General features: G+C 54.3%; 11 non-coding genes across 11 annotated transcripts; 6 read left to right on the forward strand and 5 right to left on the reverse strand.

Annotated features, from left to right (window-relative positions):
• Positions 1-214: 214 nt before the first annotated feature.
• Positions 215-287, reverse strand: TRNAK-CUU. The gene has a single exon. It is a non-coding gene; the product is annotated as a tRNA-Lys (tRNA).
• A 1253-nt stretch (positions 288-1540) lies between these two features.
• On the reverse strand, positions 1541-1612 carry TRNAQ-UUG. The gene has a single exon. It is a non-coding gene; the product is annotated as a tRNA-Gln (tRNA).
• An 881-nt stretch (positions 1613-2493) lies between these two features.
• TRNAQ-CUG lies at positions 2494-2565 on the forward strand. The gene has a single exon. It is a non-coding gene; the product is annotated as a tRNA-Gln (tRNA).
• Positions 2566-3363: 798 nt separating this feature from the next.
• On the forward strand, positions 3364-3457 carry TRNAI-UAU. Its single transcript has 2 exons — positions 3364-3401; positions 3422-3457. It is a non-coding gene; the product is annotated as a tRNA-Ile (tRNA).
• A 1818-nt stretch (positions 3458-5275) lies between these two features.
• On the reverse strand, positions 5276-5357 carry TRNAS-AGA. The gene has a single exon. It is a non-coding gene; the product is annotated as a tRNA-Ser (tRNA).
• A 2189-nt stretch (positions 5358-7546) lies between these two features.
• Positions 7547-7712, forward strand: LOC120376238. The gene has a single exon (XR_005587142.1). It is a non-coding gene; the product is annotated as a U1 spliceosomal RNA (small nuclear RNA).
• A 1792-nt stretch (positions 7713-9504) lies between these two features.
• On the reverse strand, positions 9505-9576 carry TRNAQ-UUG. Its single transcript has one exon. It is a non-coding gene; the product is annotated as a tRNA-Gln (tRNA).
• Positions 9577-11225: 1649 nt separating this feature from the next.
• Positions 11226-11298, reverse strand: TRNAF-GAA. The gene has a single exon. It is a non-coding gene; the product is annotated as a tRNA-Phe (tRNA).
• Positions 11299-12451: 1153 nt separating this feature from the next.
• TRNAR-CCU lies at positions 12452-12524 on the forward strand. The gene has a single exon. It is a non-coding gene; the product is annotated as a tRNA-Arg (tRNA).
• A 2307-nt stretch (positions 12525-14831) lies between these two features.
• Positions 14832-14903, forward strand: TRNAQ-CUG. Its single transcript has one exon. It is a non-coding gene; the product is annotated as a tRNA-Gln (tRNA).
• Positions 14904-16076: 1173 nt separating this feature from the next.
• Positions 16077-16158, forward strand: TRNAS-CGA. The gene has a single exon. It is a non-coding gene; the product is annotated as a tRNA-Ser (tRNA).
• Positions 16159-18489: the final 2331 nt, after the last annotated feature.

The raw sequence follows: 18489 nt of genomic DNA on the forward strand, positions 1-18489 counted from the left end.
GCTGCTCCCCCTCTGGGCTTTCTCAGCACCTGGCCCCACAGCGCTTCCTGCCAGCCAGAGACTGTGTGTTCTAGGCCTGCTCCTGTGGATGTGGCCTCTCTCCTGATTGCTAAGGAAAGGAACCTTTCCAGGAAATGGCCACAGCTTCTGGGAATCCGCATGTGGCTGTGAACAGAATTTGGCTCCTGGCACACAAGGCAACTTAAAAGCTGAGCACCCAGACAGGGGCTTGAACCCTGGACCCTCAGATTAAGAGCCTGATGCTCTACCAACTGAGCTACCTGGGCTTGTTGGAAAACATGTTCATTGCTCACCACAAGAGTGAGCAGGCAGGCAAAAGAGAGGCAAAAAAAGTCCCTCCTCTTTTTCTGCACAGCCACTGCCTGTCAGCAGGATTCCTCCTCCTCCTCCCTCCTGTGCCTCAGTGCGACTAAATCTCCGCACCTAGACAGCCGGTCCATCTGCTGCACCTCAATCCCCCATGCCTGAGCCTCCCTGCCAAAGCCCTGCACCTGGCTCCAGAGAATTAAGTCTCACGTGTCGCTGGGAACTCGGATTCTTGTGCCCAGAGCGTCTCAGCCCCCTCAGTAGATGACCTGAGAAACACAGTGTCCGGCTTTTCCAAAGAAGAGCTTAGACCCCCCTCATCATGTGGCCTAAAGGATAAGGCATCTCCCAGTGGATCAGATGATTCAGGATTTGAGTCCCCTCATGGTTGTGCTCACTTTGTGCTGCAAGTCCTGCTCCCTTCAGGTCTGGAACCTCTTCTTGGTCACTCAGGCCAATGCTCTGGCTTCAGCTAGAGCCCCAGGAAAGAGTTGTGGGGTGGGTGTCACAAAGGCTGGGGCATGAGTCCCAGGTGCTTCCAGTCTTGGCTTTGCCATTCCTGATTTGCCAAAAAAATGGGCAGCTCTACTTCCAAAGTGAGCACCTTGAGTGGGAACGGTCAGACGCCCCATCAGGGGGCCTGGCCCTGCTTTCCTACCTTCTTCTGATGTTGGCCACAGAGCATCAGCAGCTGGCCTGAGGGTGGCCTTCAGTGGGTGTTCGGCATGGCAGGAGCAGCCTGGCCAGGTGTTTTTGTGGCCGTCTGCTGGCCACGCATAGGTATGGTCCTGCCCTCCTCTTGCCCCACCTTCCATTGCTCTGTGGCTTTTAAACCTTCCCTTGGAGCTGTCAGCACCAGGTGCCTCTGCTCCAGGTGCCCGGAGGAGGAGAGGTGCTGGGCTCCCGCCTGGGACTCTTCCTCCATCCTGCCCAGCCCTGACTATGAAGTCTGGCCCTGGCCCTCCTTCCTTCAAGTGCCAGGTGGGCAAGAGGAAAAGCACAGAGGCAAGTGCCAAACTTGCGAGCAGCAGGTGAAGCCCTGAGAATCCCAAACCTCAGGTGTCAGTAGCCAGTTCTAGAGCCCTAACCCACTGCAGCCGTCCCACCCAGAGGGCTGAGTCACCCAACAGGAGGAGAAAGACTTGTTCTTGCACAGCAAGAGACAGGGAAGTTGAGCACTGGGAGCTCCAGGGCTTTACCACAAGCTAACACAAGGTCCCACTGAGATTTGAACTCAGATTGCAGGATTCAAAGTCCTGAGTGCTGCCCATTACACCATGGGACCAGCTCATGTTGCCTTCTCTGCACATTTGTGACTCTCTTGGGGCTGGCTTGTGTTAAGGCCTGTTGGCCCCTTACTAAAACTTAGTGGGGGTTTTGGTTGGCTAGTTCCCAGTCCCAGTAGAAGGGGAAAGGGCCAATGGGAAATCAGGCCCCTGAGACTGACAGTCCCCAGGGGCAATGGGGAGAGGCCAAAGCTCCAAGTTAGCCGCACTGACAGGCCAGGCAGTGTAATGAGGGAGTCACCAGGCCAGGGGATCCCATCCTCCGTGGGAGCTGGAACTGCCTGGGCCAGAGTGGGGCAGAGCTAAGGAGAGAGCAGGAGCCCAAGAAGAGCCGGGGAGCAGAGCTGTGCAGGTGTAGTGCCAGAAACTGCTCCCTGTAGGACTTTGCTACCTGCAGCAGTTACTGAGACCTGAGGTTGTTCTTATTTGCTGACTTGTCCTAATTGGCTAAAACTTGACAGTGGTGGGGGGATGGAAGCATAAAGGCTTCATCCTCCAAACGACCCTGCCTCGTGTCCATATGTATCTATTACCTCTTAATACCGAATTGTAAAAAATAGAGTGAGGTCATTTAAACATCATTTATTTTGCAGCTTCATTCACTGTTCCAGATGATGAGGCTGCAGTTGGCTGATATGAGCGGGAGCACCGAGGGAAGGGAGGGGCGGCCTCCCCTGACATTTTTGCAGCCTGCATGGAACGGAGACAAAGCAGGGGGATGCAGGGACTCAGGGCAGGACCCACGGATCCGGTAGTGCAGGCCCACAGTCACTGGAGGAGGAGAGAGAGACCCGCGAGAGGAAGCTGATGGTGGGAAGCAATAAGTGCAGAGTGCAAACCAGCCAAGAGTCACAGGGGTCTAGAAAATGAAACAGCAGCAGGTCCCATGGTGTAATGGGCAGCACTCAGGACTCTGAATCCTGGAATCTGAGTTCAAATCTCAGTGGGACCTCGTGGCGATACATTGCTTTGCTGCAAAGCCCTGGAGCTCAATGTGTTTGGCTACCTTCTTTCAGGGTCAACTAGAGTGAGGTTTTTCTCTTCTGCTGGGTGACTGATGCCCACTGGAGATAGGTCTCTGGTCTGGCTGGTTCAATGGGCGGCTCTAGGTTGGGGTCCCACAACTTAACAGTTTGGCTATAGAGTCCTGCGGGTTGACAGGATGGTTGTTTCTCGCTGCTTCACCTGATGCCCACAACTTTGGTCCCTGCAGCTGTCACACTCTTCCTCTTGCCCACATGGCACTTAAAGGAAGGAGGGCCGGGGCCAGGCTTCACAGTCAGGGAAAGGCAGGAGGGAGGCAGAGTCCCAGGCGGGAGCCCAACACACCTCTCCTCCTCTGGGCACCTGGGGTGTTGTTCCCCCCTGTTCAGGCCCTCCTGGGTCCCTGCACTTCATACAGCTCTCCCTGATTTCAGCTGTTAGTGAGGGAGCCTCACTGCTAGCACAGACTGGGCAGTTTCTTGCATGAGAGACACTGTCCCAAAGCAGGACTAATGCTTAGAGCTGGTTATCAGTGATTTCAGATCTGTTGGTCTGCAGCAAGACTCTCCATTGAGTCTTAACCAGCTCTGTTATTACACAGGGAAGAACAAAAGGGTCAAATGGGGCCTGGACGCCTTAAGAAGAATCCACCCCACCGAGTACAACACTTGTTGCTACCTGCTCTCAGCCCCACTGAGAATGTTTTGGGGGGGTCACTCCTTGGCTTTATCAGCCTAGGGGTCTCAGAAAATCTTAATTAACAGGTGCTCCAGTGGCGCAATTGGTTAGCGCACAGTACTTATAGGGCAGTGCTGAGAGGAGCTATGCTGAGGTTGTGAGTTCAAACCTCACCTGGAGCACTGGTTTTTGTTAACCAAGTAGTGTCACCCCCTCATTTGGCCTGTGGAATGTAGAATTCAAGCCCTGGGGACCCTGAGGAGGGGGCTAATAAAAAATGCCCCCTTCACTTATTACCTCCTCTCCAGGTCAGAATCTACAATCCTTTCTCCCCCACAGCCCCTGTGCCAGGATCCCTCAAGCAGAGCCTGGAGTCCTGCCCCTGGCGTCTGTACTATTGACACAGACTAAGTGACAGGGACAAAACACTCAAATCCCGCCTGGTGCGGGGAGCCAGGTTTGCTCTTCAAATTCTGTCCTTGGTACATTTCCAGGCCTGGGAATGTCCCACAACAGCATTGAATGGGAAGCTGCCTGCAGAACAGTTACACTGCACAGAGCTCCTGTGGAGGAGGGGTGGGAATTAGTAACATTTTGAGGATCGTTTGGGAAATGAGCCTTTGCTGACAAGGTTTGTCTCTGTTCATATTTCACCTTCAGGTGTTATGTTGAGGGATCTTTAGTATATTTTTGTGAGGTTAATAACTATCTCCTCAACTTTATTTACTCAACTTAAAAATTGGTCACTTGATTTTTGCATCTCCCTGTGAAAATACAATTGACACGTGTGGCTTTGTACAGGGGGTCATGATGTTAAAGTTAAGGAATTCAGTCTCTGTACTTCTGGGGGGAGTGTTGTTTTTTTACAGCTGCCTCAGGGCCAGGCACACTGGGCTGTTAGCTGCACCCACTGTCCTTGCCAGGGGCCCCTGCTGAACCCTGGGCTGCACTGCAGTGCTGGGGTGACTGCAGGTAGAGAAGCTGCTGTGGAGCAATGTAGAGCAGGTGCAGGAAGGAGACGGGGTCACTATTCACATTCTGAACTGCACAGTTTTCCAAATTTGGGACTAGATTCATAGATTCATAGACTTAAGGTCAGAAGGGACCATTATGATCATCTAGTCTGACCTCCTGCACAATACAGGCCACAGAATCTCACTCACCCACTCCTGTAACAAACCCCTAACCTATGTCTGAGTTATTGACGTCCTCAAATTGTGGCTTAAAGACCTCAAGGTGCAGGGAATCCTCCAGCAAGTGACCCGAGCCCCATGCCGCAGAGGAAGTCGAATGTCCGAGAACAATTCTGGTGAACGCAGAGCAATGACACTGGCAATGCCCAGACCTCCAATAGGGGCAATGTGGAAATTAATAATGGGAAGATCATTTGTGAAATTAGTCGTCACTGACAAGATTTGTCTCTGTTCCTATTTCACGCTATGGTGTTAGTTAGAGGAATCAGTACAGATTTTTACTATATCAATTAAACACTTAATTTTATTTAATCAAGCCAAAAACTTAGTATCACTTATTTTTTCTCTGTCCTAGCAAGAATGAATTGAATTTTGTGACTTTCTGGAAAGTGCAGCTAGATTAAATGTGGGAAATTCAGTCTCTGTGTTTGTGAGCTGATGTTTTCCTCTCACAGGTCAGTGCCTGCATTGAAATACCCAGAGGGACCTAAGGGCTGATGTACGCTGGGCACTGAACTGGCAAAGCGATGTCTCACAGGGTGTGACCCCCCCCCACAAACCCATATAGTTAAGGTGACCTAAGCCCGGGTTAGATAGTGCTAAAGAAAAGGAAGAATTGTTCTGTCCATGCAGCTATTACAGGGATGGGAAAATCCCTCCAGTCACTGTCTACTCCAAAGTGCTATAGCAGCGCCACAGCAGCGTTTTAAGTGTAGACAGAGTGAAAGTAGATTTATCTCCAGTTTGCACTATGGATGCTCAGGCACTAAGACTACAATAATAACAACAACAGCAGCACAGCACTTGCGTAGTTGGCAGGATTCAAACCTGCACAGGGAGACCCCAATGGATTTCTAGTCCATCGCCTTAACCACTCGGCCACAACTACTTGACATATGTCCATTTTACTGCATGATGATATTGTTCTCACTGAATTGTCACTTCAAATTGTTTGCTCAGACCAGCTTCCCCAGCACACTCACGGCTGCGCATCAGTGTAAGTGTGTCCTTGGGTGAACAGTGAGAATTCCTGCCCATTTCCCTTCCGGCTGGAGCAGCATGAGAGTGTGTTTGTGTGAACGACATTGCTGTAGATTGTTGTTCATTCCCCACTCTGACAATTCAGACAGTCCCTTTCCTAGTCAAATCTCCAGCACATCGTTCCAATAGCAGGGGGCAGGATTTCTCTGGGGCACTGAAATTTTTCAGAGGGCTGGCGCATGAACTCAGCCTTGCATTCCACCCTTGATGTTTCATGGACTAACAACAGCAGCAGAAAGAGCGGAGCCAATATCTCCTGGCAGGGATGCAGGTGCCATGACCCTCTGTCTGACCATCGCCATTGCAGGAGAAAAAGGTTCACTGGCATCGAATGCCCTGTCTCAAACCAGAGACACAGGGAGGTTTTGCTGTTCATGGATCTGTGCAAAGGAAATTTTGTCTCTGTGTGAAACTGAGGTCAGAAATGAAACGTCCACATGGTGGCCCAATGCTCTATGGAATGTGGGTGAAGGACTCGGGCTGAGAAATGATTTAACAGGAGTTTGTATCAATTTATTGCCCTAATTAAAATCTATGGCTAAAAGGCAGCCACTGTTGTTAGTACTTGTACCTGTGTAGGGACACCCCAGTGGGTGTCAAGTCCATTGTCTTCATGAGGGGCAGTCGATTATTTTAGCAAAGTACAAATTTCTTGGTCAAGGCCTAGGCTCTGGAGAAAACAATACACTGCTGATAAGAAGAAGTACGTCAAAAGATTTTGCAGCCACCATGGGCATAACTATGATGTGTCGTGTTTCACTCTTTATACCTGGCGCCACCTCCTTTCCCTTTAGCCTTGTAGTTGACCAAGGGCAAAGCTGAACATCTCCTCAGACACCAGGGAGCGTTTATGTCCATTCCTGTGAGCTACACAGGGGTTTGATGTTGCTGCTTTCAGTCCTCTGGCTCTGCCGGGATAAGGAACAATTCAGGCTGTCACTGCCCTTCCCCCAACACAGTTGCATGGGAACTGACCAAAGGAGCCTGCAGCACTGCCAACTCCTTTAGCACCCTCGGATGCAGCGCATCCGGCCCCATGGATTTGTGCTCATCCAGCTTTCTAAATAGTCCCGAAGCACTTCTTTCTCCACAGAGGGCTGGTCACCTCCTCCCCATGCTGTGCTGCCCAGTGCAGCAGTCTGGGAGCTGATTTTGTTCATGAAGACGGGGAAGGGGGAGGGGGGGAAGCATTGAGTACATTAGCTTTTTCCACATCCTCTGTCACTAGGTCGCCTCCCTCATTCTGTAAGGGGCCCACACTTTCCTTGACTTTCTTCTTGTTGCTAACATCCCTGAAGAAACCCTTCTTGTTGTTACTCTTCACATCTCTTGCTAGCTGCAACTCCAAGCATGAGTTGCCCTTCCTGATTTCACTCCTGCGTGCCTGAGCAATATTTTTATACTCCTCCCTGGTCATTTGTCCAATCTTCCACTTCTTCAAACGGCGCTGCCTGCCAGTGCACTCAGCCTCACTTGGCAGGTAACAAAAGGGATCGAGTGGCCGTCCAGTTTCTGGAGAGTGGCTGACAACGCCCGACCTTCTGCCCTGAGGAGAAACTGACGTGAGACAAGGCAGGGGAGGTCATTCTTGTATTGGACCAACTTCCGGTGGGGTGAGAGAGAGAGCAAGAGAGAGAAGCGAAATGCAAGCTGCGCTCTTTCCCCAGCAGCAGGTGGGCCACGTGGTCTCTCTGATGGCCTGGCTTCCCGGGACGGGACCCGGCTACCACTACAGGGCAGGCAAGAGCGGCGGCCCGGGCGGGCAGGGGGAGGGGCCCGAGCGGAGGGGCGGAGCCGCATGAGCGGGTATGCAGATCTGTGTGCGAGCACAGCATTGTGGGAGCGGATGCAGGCTGCCAGGCAGGGCCCGACTTTGGCGCCGGGAGCTCGGTGTGGAGAAGGGAGGGGCTCCGGGGGATGCGTCGGGGCAGCTGTTGGCAGTGGGGGCCGGTGTGGGCGAGGCCGGCGGTCGGTCCACCCCGTTTGTTATAAGTGTGGGGCGAGCGAGGGCGGGCGGCGGCCGGGCAGCAGGAACTCATACTTACCTGGCAGGGGAGATACCATGATCACGAAGGTGGTTTTTCTAGGGTGAGGCTTTTATCCATTGTACTGCAGGTGTGCTGACCCCTGCGATTTCCCCAAATGCGGGAAACTCGACTGCATAATTTGTGGTAGTTGGGGACTGCGTTCGCGCTCTCCCCTGGCAATTGGTTGGAACAACAGACAACCAAAAGTGGGCTGCTTAGGCTTAGTGCACTGCAAAGCAGACTCTAAGGAAAGCAGGTTATTTTTCTGTACCTTTGGGAGTACTCTTTTTCCACAGGCCCTGTACTTTTGGGCACCTTCATTGTTATTCCTCGTAAGCAAAGCTCAGCTCTGAAACTTTACTGGGGCCTTATAAGGCTCTTTGTGTTCTTGGCTTTCCCTGGTCTTTTGCAGCTGGTCTGCTCTCTAGTCTGCTTTTGGGGCGGGCTTGGACCGGTGCCTTCTTTGGCTCTAAGGGGAGCTGCCTGCCTGCTCTGCTTCTTTGTCTGCTTGTAGCTTCTTGCCCGGCCCTCCTTCTCAGGCTCTTCCTCCTTTGATGGGAGGACGGCCTGTCCAGAACGCCTGTCCCACCTGGTCCCCTCGTCCAACAGGCAGTTCCGCTCCTAGTGGGACCACAAGACGTCCCAGAGGAGAGAGGGTGGCCAGCAGAGTGGTGACGGGGGGAATGGCAAGTGACCGGCAATGTGGCCAGACAGCGGAGGGAGAAAGGGGCTTTCCCTCCAGGAGGTGAGAGGTGAACTCTGGGTTTCACTGACCCAGGGCAGCAGCTGTGGGTGAGGTGCAGTGAAGGGAGGGGCACATCCAAAGAGCTTCTGGTGTCTGGATTTAGGAGCCCGAGGCAAAAGGCCACTGCCCAGCGCACTGTGGGCGGGTGTTTTGCTCATAGTGTTGTGTTATGAATCCTGATTGTGGTGTTTTCACAAGTTCATACAAGCTCATTTTCCTCCTTTTCCTCCAAGTTTCTTTTCTACACTCAGTGCGTGTGAGTGGGGAAAGTATCGCCTCTTGGAGGCACCCAGTGGCCAGGGTTAGTTTCCCCAGGTTACTGGGTGGGGGCTTAAGCAGATTGTGTGTTGCATTGTTGAGGAGGAGCCCCAAGCACCCAGACAGGGAACTGTAACTTCAACCTTCAGAGTAAGAGCCAGAGGTGCTGCCAGCTGAGCTAGCCAGGCCGCCTAAACGTATTAACCCCTTTCACGGCAAGAGCAAACACCGGGTACTTCTGTGCTTCTCAGCAGCTGGGAAAGAGCCTCTTGTGGGGAAATATCTCCTGCCCCACTGCCAAAAGGAGCCCCCTGAGTGGGAACGGTCAGAGGCCCCACCTGCTTTCCAACCACCTTGTGATGCTGACCACAGAACGAATGCTGGTCTGTGGGTGGCCTTCAGTGGGGGTTCGGCATGGCAGGGAGCAGGCTGGCCTGGTGTCTCTGTGGCTGTCTGCTGGCCACGCATAGGCATAGTTCTCCCTTCCTCTTGCCCTGCCCTCAGTTGCTCTGTGGCTTTTAAGCCTTCCCTTGGAGCTGTCAGCACCAGCCGCCTCTGCTCTAGGTGCCCAGAGGAGGAGAGGTGTGTTGGGCTACAGCCTGGGACTCTTCCTCCCTCCTGCCTAGCCCTGACTATGAAGCCTGGCCCTGGCCCTCCTTCCTTTAAATGCCATGTGGGCAAGAGGAAGAGTGTGGCAGCTGCAGGGACCGAAGTTGTGGGCATCAGGTGAAGCAGTGAGAAGCAACCATATGATCAATCCACAGGAATCTCTAGCCAGACTGTTAAGTTCTAGGACCCCAACCTATAGCTGCCAGCCCATTGAACCAGCCAGACCAAAGACCTATCTCCAGTGGGCATCAGTCACCCTGGGTGAGGGGAAAAAAACTCACTCTAATTCACCCTGAGAGAAGGTAGCCAAACACATTGAGCTCCAGGGCTTTGCAGCAAAGCAACATATCTCTACAGGGTCCCACTGAGATTTGAACTCAGATTCCAGGATTCAAAGTCCTAAGTGCTGCCCATTACACCATGGGACCCGCTGCTGTTTTGTTTTCTAGACCCCTGTGACTCTCAGCTGGCTGGTTTGCTCTCTGCATTTATTGCTTCCCACCAGCGGCTTCCTCTCGCAGGACTCTCTCTCCTCCTCCAGCGACTATAGTCCTGCACTACCGGATCCATGGGTCCTACCCTGAGACCCCACATCCCCCTGCTTTGTCTCCATTCCCTGCAGGCTGCAAAAATGTCAGGGGAAGCTGCTCCTCCCTTCACTCGGTGCTCCCGCTCATATCGGCCAGCTGCAGCCTCATCTCCTGGATCTCGGGCAGCTGTCGCTTGGTCCGGTCGTACAGTCACACGCTGACTGGCTCCCCTGCCTGGATGCTCTTGTGGAAATCCCACAGGCGACGCTGCAGGACTTGGAACCACTGGTTTCTTAAATGTTGTAGTGTTTGCCCGACTGCCGGAACAAAGCCACCAACTCCTCCCTCACCGACTCCCACCAATCCCCCTGGTAACCACAGAACCCTCTGATGCTTTCCTGTTCTGCCAACACCTCCAGGCCTCGCCCCCCTGCTCCTTTATCTTGCAAGCTCTGGCTGTTCAGCTTCCAATATCCTCTGCCCTGGGTCAGGGAATTGCCCATATTGAGCACACGGTGAGAGCTGCGTGATCCGAACTGTCCATTGGCTCCACCCTGCACTGGGCTGTCGACGTGCTCTCCTTCACGGAAATCCGGTCAATGCGACTCCTGGCCTGTCCCCGCAGAAAGGTGTATCCCCTCTGCGGCTGGTGTGAGCTCGGGTCAGCGGAATAGGAGGTTACTGCCCACCCTCCACTGGTTCACTGTGCAGAAACACGTTCTCTAAGCCAACCTCGCTACAGACCTGCGCCAGGTAGTGCTCATCATAGAAGAGTTTCCTCTGACGGTCGGGAAAACAGGACCAGCAGTCCTCAGGCCGGTGCAACAATTGAAATCCCCCCCGACACCAAACACCGTGCGGTCCAGAAGAAGGGAGCCAGTTCCTTCATAGAACTTTCCTTTCATGCCTTAACTGGGGACCATACACACTAATATAGCCGTAACCAGTGCCATGGAGCACAAAGCCACCAGTAATGCCCTCCCTGGTCGGAGCTCCAGCCCCTTCTGTACTCGCACCGCGAATGTGAAGAACAAGACACCAACCCCATCATTCTTCCCTGGCCTGGAGGTCCAGAGAGATGGGCCCTTCCCCCAATCACCCTCTGCCCATCAAGCTACCCTAGAGTTGTTAATGTGCATTTCCTGAACACCCACCATGGCCAAGCCCAGCTGCTCCAAGACACTGGACATCAAGTGCCTCTTCCTGGGCCCCCAACTCCCTTCCACATGGCCACTTTCACACATGCCCCTTCCCTGGCACTGCCCTCCCTCAGCTGCACAGAAGAGTTTTCATCCTCTCTACCTGCCTGTCACTGCCCAGCACCCCCTCTAGCACTCTCTTCCTGCCATATTGGGTCCACCAATAACTCACTTAGGAGAGACAGCTCTTGTCCCTCATTGTTAAATGTCAGGCCAGCCAATTAGGGGTGGAAGCCCACAATATCTTTTCCTACTGCAGAGCCCAAGCTCAGGGATTCATCTTGGGTGCAGGGACCACTGTGTTCCCAGAAAACAAGCCACCACTGTGCAAAGAGGGATGAAAGGGCCTGCCAGAGCCTGGGATTGAACCAGGGACCTTTAGATCTTCAGTCTAACGCTCTCCCAACTGAGCTACATTGGCAGCTGTGTGGCAGCATTTTGGCCTGTTGCTTCTCTGCCCAAGATATTTTTGCAGCAGTTGCACACAAAAAGGACGTCATTGGGAGCAGCCCATGAAGACAAGACTCGCTTTTGCCTGCCTTGCTCAGCTTGACTTGCTGCCTCACCCCGTTCCTGCCCTAGTGCCCGGGTTGACCTGGTGGTGGAAGGGGACTGGGGGCCAGTGGTGTGGGGAGGAAGTTGAGCTGGACCCTGAGCTAGACTAGACCCTGGCGGCGAGAATCTGGCCACCGCTTGCCGCCCCACCCTGTTGTCCTGGCTTCCCCCACTGGGCGTCATTTCGGGAGGGAAGTGGGGCTTCTGCCTCCCCTCCCCGATTTTCACACCGCAGAGGAGTGTGAACAGGAAAACGAACGGCTGCTCCACACCCCCACCGGAGGAACCCGGCACCCTTAGCTGCTCCCCCTGCTCCCCCCCCGAGCTGTGCTACCGAGTGGAAGCGTCCTGTGCCCATAACACAGAGGTCGATTAATCAAAACCCTCTTCTGCCAGCACCAGGCCTCCTGCTTCTTACACTGGGCCTGCAAGCAAGGGGGCGGCTGGCACAGCACCAAGAGTCTAACCTGTGAGGCAGGAGGCGGCTGACGCCCGCAGCCTGCTGGGAGCTCCCAGAAGTTATTAAGGGACAGAGACTCCTCAATGCCCTTAGTAACAAGGGTTTGGGGGTCACCGAGGCCAGTAAGGGGGTCACTATGTCAGCCCTATAACCCTGGGGGTCAGGTCACTGTGCAGCTTTGAACTAGAGCTCGGATCCCAACAACCAACCAGCAGCCCACAGCCTCCCCCTGGGTCTGCCCCACCTGGTTACTCCTTACAGGCCGACCTTACCCCCCTTCCAGCTCCGGATTCGCCCCCTAATCATCCTACTGCCACTCAGAGCCACAGCCGTGGAGGTGCTGAAGGAGGGAGGGGTGACTCTAGGGTGGGGTTCTTCTCTAAAGATGGCTGGCAGAAATGTGGTGCTCAGCTCTGTCAGCCACCTGCCCAGGTGCCTCGCTGCCAGGGGATGCAGACGTTTCTGTAAGGTCATTAAATGGTATTTGGCTTCTGAGTGAATGTGAGGAATGTGCAATCCTGAGAGGGAATTTCCATCCTTCTTTTTACTGTTTTTCAGGGCCCCAGTGGCCTAATGGATAAGGCATTGACTTCCTAAGCCAGAGATTGTGGGTTCAAGTCCCATCTGGGGTGGAATAACTTCTTCTTTCTTGTATATTGCAACAAAGCCTTGGTGTTATTTTCCCCAAGGAAGCTGGGAGACGTTTGAACCCAAAGTACTGGATCTTGGGAGGAATCCCCCAGAAACAGCATCTTCCACTTGACAAATCCTTTCTAGACCCATCAGTAGCAAACACTTACTACTAGTGTTTGTCTGAGAATAGAAGGAAGGGGAGTGTTTACTCCGACACCTCAGTGAGTGACACAGACAGAAAGAGCAAGGCTGTCCTGAAAGAGAATGGATCTGTCTGGAGACAAAGCAGAACCTGAGAATGAGCAACAGTGTGAAAAGAAGAACTTCAAATGTGTGTTAGGTGTTAGTTAGGTTGGTCTGACAAATTTCAAGAAAATACCAATGCTCAAAGACTGATGCGGACACTGGCTGCTTCTGATCTTTTACTGAGAGTTCATTGAGAAATATTTTCCTTAACTATGTTATGGAATATTGGGTGGGCTATGAAGGCACCATTCCTCCTGCTTTCGCCCTTGGAGACAACACAGCTACATGGCATGCGGCCAATGCTCACCTTCCAGTCAACTGCTAGAGAAGACAACACAGATAGGGATGGCAGCAGGGCAGACTGGAGCTCCGCGGAGATGGTGGGACCAGGTCTCATCAACGGGGAGGTGGCCACCCCACCATGCACAAGGCTGAGCCAGCAAGTGTGGTGTGCACTTCACCATGCCCCTACTCACTGCACATGGTGGTGGAGGGCAGTTACTGAGTTTGGTCTGTCTGGCAAATTTAGGGCTTGGCTACACTTGCAGATGTAGAGCGCTGGGAGTTAAACCACAGCAGGGAAACCGCTGCCGTGTGTTCACACTGACAGCTGCAAGCGCACTGGAGTGGCCACATTAGCAGCTCTGGCAATGCCACAGAGAGCAGTGCAGTGTGTTAGCTATCCCAGTGTGCAAGTGGCTGCAACGTGCTTTTCAAATGGGGGACTGGGGTGGAGTGTGACAGGGAGTGTGTTGTGTGTACATGGGGGGAGCGACAGTGTGTTTGGGGGGCTGAGAGTGTGTCAGCATGCTGTCTTGTGTGTTCGGACAGCAGCAGACCCCTCTCACACACACTCACAACAGCAGCATTCCACACTAATGGTTGCTTTGTCCCGGAGCAGATAAGCAGCCGGCTGTCAGAAACGGAGCTTTGAAAGGGGATATCCGCATGCCTGCAGCCGATTTCAAAACAATGACCAGAGTGGGCACTTGACTTCAGGGGATTATGGGACATTTCCTGATGCCAAACATAGTGCAGTGATGCAACACGTCGTCCACACTGATGCCCGGGCGTTTCAGCAGGGCTCAGCGAGCTTTATACTTCTCATGGAGGTGGATTACCCAGAACACTCCACCTGCAGAGCCCAGGCGCTCCATGTGCCTTGTGAGTGTGGACACCTGAGGAGTTAGGGCACCCGGGGCTGCTTTAATGTGCTCTAACTTGCAAGTGTAGCCAAGACTATGTCACTTGTGTGACTTACTTGTGCTATTGTAATAAATATAATAGACGTGCAATGGTCAGAAATTGCACCAGCAGAGAAGTATATTACAGGGAAACCATAAGGAAATTAAGAGTTTAAATTATCCTCCACTTGTCCCACGTCCCACTAAAATGAATCCAACCCACAGGTCACATGGGCAAAAGTATCGGTGTCAGGATGCTACATTGTTAGCATAGTAAATGAAGCGGCAAAATAAATGATGTTTAAATGACCTCACTCTATTTTTAACAATCCGGTATTAAGAGGTAATAGATACAGATGGACATGAGGCAGGGTCGCTTGGAGGATGAAGCCTTTATGCTTCCATCACCCGCCACTGTCAAGTTTGAGCCAGTTAGGACAAGTCAGCAAATAAGAACAACCTCAGGTCTCAGTAACTGCTGCAGGTAGCAAAGTCCTACAGGGAGCAGTTTCTGGCACTACACCTGTGCAGCTCTGCTCCCCGGCTCTTCTCGGGCTCCTGCTGTCTCCGTAGCTCCGCCCCACTCTGGCCCAGGCAGTTCCAGCTCCCATGGAGGATGGGATCCCCTGGCCTGGTGACTCCCTCATTACACTGCCTGGCCTGTCAGTGCGGCTAACTTGGAGCTTTGGCCTCTCCCCATTGCCCCTGGGGACTGTCAGTCTCAGGGTCCTGATTTCCCATTGGCCCTTCCCCCTTCTATTGGGACTGGGAACTAGCCAACCAAAAACCCCACTAAGTTTTAGTAAGGGGTCAACAGTCCCTTACTCGAGCCGGCTCCATGAGGGTCACTGATGCATAGAGACAGCAGCACAAGCTGGTCCCATGGTGTAATGGGCAGCACTCAGGACTCTGAATCCTGCAATCTGAGTTCAAATCTCAGTGGGACCTTGTGTTGGCTTGTGGTTCACAGGGCTCAACTTCCCTGTTGCCAGCTGTGCAAGAGCAAATCTTTCCCCTTCTGCTGGGTGACTCACCCACTTAGGGCCAGGTTGTGATGGCCACAATGGGTTGAGGCTCTACAACTTGTTACCCTGGTTGCTGGGGATACCTGCAGTCATGTGGTTTGACCAGATGCTTGGGATTCTCACAGCTTCACCTGATGCCCACAAGTTTGGCCATTTTGCCTGCAGCCACATTACCTCTAGTCCACCTGGCACTTGAAGGAAAGAGTGCCAGCAGGGGCGGCTCTAGGAATCCTGCTGCCCCAAGCAGGACGTGCCTGCGGAGGTTCCGCTGGTTCCGCGGTTCCGGTGGACCTCCCGCAGGCATGACTGTGGAAAGTCCGCCGGAGCCGCCTGCCGCCCTGCCGGCAAAAGGCCACCCCAAGCGCGCGCTTGGCGGGCTGGGGTCTGGAGCCGGCCCTGAGTGCCAGGGCCAGTCTTGATAGTCAGGGCTAGGCAGGATGGAGGAAGAGTCACAGGCTGGAGCCCAACACACCTTTCCTGCTCAGCGCACCTAGAGCAGAGGTGGCTGGTGCTGACAGCTGCAAGGGAAGGCTTAAAAGCTACAGAGCAACTGAGGGCAGGGCCAGAGCAGGAGAGGACCATGGCCAGCAGGCAGCCACAAAGACACCCAGCCAGCCTGCTCCCTGCCCAGGGGCGGCAAAGGGATAGACAGGTGGGGTGTATGGACAGAAGAGGCAGCGAGCCTAAAATCTAAAAGGGGAGTGTGGGGTCTAGTGGTCAGAGCAGGGGAGGGGAGTTTGTGGTCAGAATTCCTGGGTTCTATCTCCAGCCCTGGGAAGGGAGTGGGGGCCAGTGGTTAGAGTATGTGTCGGGGGGAGAGCAAATATTGGGACAGTCCCGATAAAATCAGGACGTCTGCTCACCCTACGTCAGGCTTCAAGTTGAGAATCATTTCCCTTCCTGCTTTGTGGGACGGGAGACTTTTAAACGTGCTCTCTGTGCGACTGCACATGGCTAAGCAAAGGGAACGAACCCCAATCCCCTGTGCTTTGGGAGCCAGGTTTGTGGTGGGAATTCTGTAGTTCAGATGACTTCACGCCTGGGCATTGTGATTCTTTACCAGTTTCTCTGGCATTGGGGCAGTTTTGTGCTCACAGCTGTGATGGCCGAGTGGTTAAGGCGTTGGAGTCGAAATCCAATAGGGTTCCCCTGCGCAGGTTCGAATCTTGCTCACAGCGAGGCCTGTGTTTTAGCCAGTCCCTCACCCGAGCAATACCTCTGTACAATCCCGAGACACTCTCAATTCTCTCCCCACCTCAAGTAAATCCTGTTCTGCTCCTTTCATCGAGATCCCTGGGACACCCCCTCACACTGTGTCCCTGAGGTATCAGGCAAACTCTCAGTGCCTGAAGCCTCTGCCACTCACCTGGTGCCCCATAGATCAGCCATAGCCCTGGTTCTGCTCCTCTCTCTAGGGTGTGAAAGGAGCCAAGTCATTGACTCCATGGGAGCTACGGGGCTGCAGAACCAACAGAGGAAAAATAGGTGCTCAGCGCCCACTGGCAGCCAGCTCCCCCCCCCCACTACAGGCCTTGCTGACAAGCTCCTCCTCTTCCCCTTCAGCATCTCCCACTTGCCAGTGATCAGCTGTTCAGTGGGGTGCAGGAGGCCCTTGGCGGGGAGGAGGCGGAGCAGAGGCAGAAAGAGGTAGGGGAGGGAGAGGAATGGGGCAGGAAGGTGCAGGCCAGGAAGAAATGGCACCAGGATGATCCCCTGCTGGCCACTCGCAGGCCTGGGTGCTCACCGCTCCCCACGGTTTCCAGGGAGACCCCTAGTGTGCCAGCCCTTCTTGAGGTCACCATCTCTCTGCAAGGGTCAAGCCGCAGACTCCTCCGCCCCTGGGACTGCTCGCTGCAATTCCCCAGGGGACCCTGTTACTGCAGAGTCCTTCTCACTGGTCACACACATCCCAGGGGTTAATCGCCCCTGCAATCGTCCCTTCGTTTTACTGCTCCCCAGTCACTTACTGCAGGAAGTGCTGTCCACGGGGCGCAGTAGGTCCCGCCGCTGCCACCAGCTGTCACGGAGTGTGGGGGAGTCCGGCCCTGCACCCCTCTTCCTGGGACTCACAGTGACTCTCAGCCAGTCAGTAAAACAGAAGGTTTATTGGACAACAGGAACACAGGCTACAGCAGAGCTTGTGGACACAGCCAGGACCCCTCAATCTGGTCCTTATGGAGATTCAGGGAGCATAGATCCCAGCTTGGGATTCCCTGAATTCCACCACCCAGCCCCAAAACCGAAACTGACCCAAACCCTCTCCAGCAGGCTCTCTTCACTTTGTGCAGCTTCCCGAGCAGAGCTGTTTACTCCCCCTGCCTAACTCAGGTTACAGGCTCAGATAGAGACCATCACCTAAAGTCACCCCCTGCTCTCCCATCCCCCACACAAAAAGATACTACTGCATCACGCCCTCACTCCCAACCCGCAGCCCCCTGGGCTCCCTGCTGAACTTCCCAGTCACTGCGCTGCTGGTGCCCCTCACTCCCAACCCACAACCGCTGCTATCCCAGTCCTGACCTCCAGACTGACAGCTCTGATGGTGCCCCTCACTCCCGACCCACAGCCCCCTGTGCTCTCTCCAGCTCTGATGGTGCCCCTCACTCCTGACCCGCAGCCCCCTGGACTCCCCACTGAGCTCCCCAATCACTGCGCTGCAGGTGCCCCTCACTCCCAACCCACAACCGCTGCTATCCCAGTCCTGACCTCCAGACTGACAGCTCTGCTGGTGCCCCTCACTCCCTACCCGGAGCCCCCTGGGTTCCCTCCAGCTCTGCTGGTGCCCCTCACTCCCGACCCGCAGCCCCCTGGGTTCCCTCCAGCTCTGACGGTGCCCCTCACTCCCGACCCGCAGCCCCATGGGTTCCCTCCAGCTCTGACGGTGCCCCTCACACTGGGTCGGTCGGGCTGGGGCGCGAAGCAGGGCTGGGTGCGAGCCGCGGCTGGGCGAGGTGCCGCCCCTCTCCCAGGGGGCGGCGGCGACTCTGGACGCGAGCCGGGCCCTTCCTGTGGATCTCCCCAGCTGCGGCGGGCGTCGCTCGCCTCTCCCCCATCCGCGGGGACGGAGGGGGGCCGGCGTTCCGCCTCGGCTGGCGCCTAGCAGCTGACTTAGAACTGGTGCAGACCAGGGGAATCCGACTGTTTAATTAAAACAAAGCATCGTGAAGGCCCGCGGTGGGTGTTGACGCGATGTGATTTCTGCCCAGTGCTCTGAATGTCAAAGTGAAGAAATTCAATGAAGCGCGGGTAAACGGCGGGAGTGACTATGACTCTCTTCGGCTGTGTCAAGAGTCTAGTTACTGGGCAGCAGTACTGAGACCTCAACCTCCCCGTGGTCCCGCTGGACGACTCATTGGGTGATGAGTTGACGAACTGAGGCTCAGCTGCTATTGATATCCCGACCCCATTGTCCTGGTACACCGGCCAGGCAATAGTATAAAACGGTGGAAAACCACAAAATGATGGTGGCACTAGATAGTGCCGGAAATAGCCCAAGTCGAGGGGCTAAC

The sequence above is a fragment of the Mauremys reevesii genome, linkage group 12, assembly GCF_016161935.1.
Source record: "Mauremys reevesii isolate NIE-2019 linkage group 12, ASM1616193v1, whole genome shotgun sequence".
In the NCBI taxonomy this organism is placed as follows: domain Eukaryota; kingdom Metazoa; phylum Chordata; order Testudines; family Geoemydidae; genus Mauremys; species Mauremys reevesii.